This window comes from Rousettus aegyptiacus, unplaced genomic scaffold (genome assembly GCF_014176215.1).
Source record: "Rousettus aegyptiacus isolate mRouAeg1 unplaced genomic scaffold, mRouAeg1.p scaffold_m13_p_10, whole genome shotgun sequence".
Lineage (NCBI taxonomy): Eukaryota > Metazoa > Chordata > Mammalia > Chiroptera > Pteropodidae > Rousettus > Rousettus aegyptiacus.
In genome coordinates this window covers 69,977-73,707 of record NW_023416285.1, presented here as the reverse complement: position 1 = coordinate 73,707, position 3,731 = coordinate 69,977, and positions in this window count along the sequence as shown.

Genomic DNA, 3,731 nt, shown 5'->3' with positions numbered 1-3,731 from the left:
ATCTATCTATCTATCTATCTATCTACCTATCATCTATCTACGTATCACCTATCATCTATCTGTATCTATCATCTATATTTGCCTACCTACCTACCTGTCTAACTGGCCATTCATCCATGCATCCACCATCCATCCACCCATCATCCATCCCTCTTATCTACTCATTCCCTTTATCATTTTACCTTTTACTGTATGGATCGCTCATTTTTCTAGCACCTTTTTTTTTTTTATCATCTTAAGCCAATTATTTTAGTGCCTTTATTAAATCTATTATTTTTAAGCTGTTTGTAACATCTTATCTCACATACTAATATCTCACTTTAACACGATTTTTCTTCTATGTACATTTTTTTTCTATCAATCTACACATCCCATATCTTTCTTCTTCAAAATATTGTTCTTAGTACTGTTCAGGTGAGATTGTCACATGTCTTGCAGAACCTTGCCAGGATGCAGAATGAAATTGCATTGGGTTTGCACGTTAATTTGGGTGAATGCCATTTGACATCCCTAATTTTTTGGGCAGGTCTATTTCTCCACTTTTTGAGATCTTCTTTATACTTTTCAATGAAGTTTAATATTTTTCTCTGTAAAGGCTTTGCTAGACTTTTGTTACACTTTCTCTTTGATGTATTTTAGTTTTTGTGGCTATTGGTTTTTTTTTTTTTTTTTTAAACTGCATCTCCTGTTTGTTTATTACTGGTTTAAAGACCATTGCTGACCTGGCATGCTGATTTTGTGCCCAGCAACATTGCAAAAATGTCTTTTTAGTTCTAGTAATTTGCCTATTTCCCTTATCTTTTGTGAGTGACTGTGATTTTGTTTCTTGCTTCCCGCCCCCTCTGCATGTTTTCTGGTCCAAGCATTCTTACTAAGATCTCCAACACAAACTTGAACAAGTATTATTTCTGATTTAAGTCGTTAACTATGGGTTTTGCCTGGATCTTGGTAGATACCTTTTAATACATTGAGAATGTTTCCTTCTATTTTCAATTAAGAATTTTTTTGCCCTCTGCTTGCTAGGTGAGCAGCAGCCTTGTTCATGAACTGTTTAATAAGGCCAAACTGATCTCCAAAGTTACTCAGTTAAATTTTAACGCTATCAATGTCTTTTTTCCATCGATTTTTATGATCATATATTTTTTCTGGATTAATGTTACTGGGGTAAATTACATGAATACATATTTTGATTTTAAATCAAGCTAATAATGGATCTAATTACATACTGCATGATTCCAGCTATGTGACATTCTAGGGAGGAAAAAACTATTTAGACAGTAAATAATAAAAAAAGGGAAGAGTCACTCTCCCAGAAAACTTTTGAAATGGACTGAAAAATGTAGAAAGACAGAAGACAGAAGCAAGGAAAGAGAGAAAGAGAAGAAAAAAAGAAAGAATCAGGGGAAGGAGCCATGTGTAAGGGGAGTGGGCGTGGTTTAGAGACTCTCAGCCACAGAAGACAGCCTGCCCGTCCCAAGGCGACAGCGCTGCGCAAGAATTCCTCACCAGACAGCGTTCCACAGATGCAGATGTTTGGAATCCATATATAAGAATGCTTTTCGAAAAAATAGATAATAAAATCATCCTGGAAATAAAGAAAATAAAGAAGCAGTGGAGAAAGAACTGGCGGTGTCATTTATTACTGAATCAAAAACGATCAGTTGTGTAAATTGCAGAGCAAAACATATGTTATAAATTGTGATGATAAATCTTTAAGAAAATTTGGTAAGTGGGAGAAGAATGTGCTACGTTTATCCTGTTTTATAGCATGGAGTGCATAGCTATGGACACATATAGGAAAGAGTAGTTAATTTTTAAAACGCAACATTCGAGTCTCAACATTTTTATAAGCTTTTTTTATTTTATAGGAATATGTTATGAATACTTCTTGTAATAAAAAAACCCATTTATCCAACCTTCAGCACTTTATTTGGTTTCACTTTGTTTCTGTTAGATTCAGAAAATTACATTAAATACTTTGGATTAAAATAGCAATATATAGACCCTCCTTTGTGTTCCCCCTCCCCCCTCCCCCCTCCCCCCCAGTGCTCCCTTCCTTAGAGAGGTGTCGTGAATTGTATTTACCGAGTATTAACAATCATTGCTTCTGGGGGCTGATTAAGTAAAATATTTTTTAAAAATGTTTATTGTTTGAAGTATTCACAGTTTTAAAAATTACAAACAATATCATTATTTCTTTAAAAAGGGTGGAGCCTGGGGAAGTAAGGAAGAGGGGAGGAAGGGAGAGTGAGAGCAGTTAAGAAGGTTCTAGGTCGAGAAAACAGCGCAGGCGGCATGGCCAGGGAACGGCCACGTGCGGCTGGGCACTGCCCTGTGAGGTGGGGAGCAGCGGCCCACCGTGAGGTTGTCCCCACGAAAAGCCCTGTCGTGGGACGCCATTCTTACTTGAAAGAATGACAAACTGGCTGTCTGGGTCTGGGTACGTGGCAGGTAGTCCCTTGAAAACAAAACGAGACTGTCAGTGCAAAGGAAAAACACTCAGTATTTGCTGTCGGTCATAAAATCTGAGTTTTCACGTTAAGCTAAAAGAGTTTTGGAAAACTTGAACCTGCCACTGTGCTGCCCAACAGTTAGTTTTCTGATGAGACTGCTGGCCAGATAACTAGTGATTTTGGGGACTGAATAATGAACCGTGGCAGCGTGTGGGGAATCTCTGCAACTCAGAGAATCATTCTTTTGCAAATGACAGTGTCATCGAGTCACACCTGGGTAAAGGATCCACTTAGGATGCAGGGTAGATCAGTGAATTTTAATGAACATAAAAGTTCATTGATAACAGTTACAGATTACACGGTGCAACTAATCTTTTTTTAAAAATAACTTTTATTTTTAAATTGTTTAAATCTTACAAGAAGTTGCAAAAATAGTACAGAGGCCCACATCCCACCCCCTGGCTCACCCGGTGACAACTTACACAGCACGGCACCTGTCAAGTGGGTGAATGGTGGGTGCTGGTGCTGTTGACTCGGCAGACCTCGGCAGGGTCTCGCCTGGTTTACACGCACCCATTTCTTTTTCTCCAGCTAACCTTTCAGAAACTATCATTTGTTAAGTTTTAGTGCAGTATAAAAAAAGAACATCCACAATGATCAGAAAAAGAATATTAAAACTCTTTTCTTTCCCAACTCCATATAGATGTGCTTACTTCACGTAAACACACATATCATAACAGATTGAATGCAGAATCCAACCTTCCTCAATTAAGCCAGATATTAAGGAGATTTGCAAAAATATAAAACAATGCCACTGTTCTCTCTAAATATTTGTTTTATAAAATATAGTTATTTTTTCCTTAAAATGTTATATTAACATGCGACAGGGTTATATTTATATTTTTAAGTGAAAAAATTTTTTTGAAATGCCTTAAGTTTTATTTTCAAATACCATTAATATTGACAGATATAACTCCCAGAAATTAGAGCTCCCTGGTAACCCCAGTGGTTTCTAGGACTGCCGAGCTCTGCAAGAGGAACCCCAGCAGCAGACAAGCCCCTTCTCGGGGCTCTCGGGGCATTCTGAAGGTGCCGCAGGACAAACCCACGAGCTTTTATGCATCGATTCAAACACACACATTTGGGTCAAATCGTGACTTATCTGGAGGAAGTGAAAAGTTCAGAGGTTTCTGTAGTGATTGTCAAAAGGGGAATATGATTCATATTCAAATTAAGTCTTTTAGTATATGTGCTGCCTAAGCGAGCACTCAAATTAAG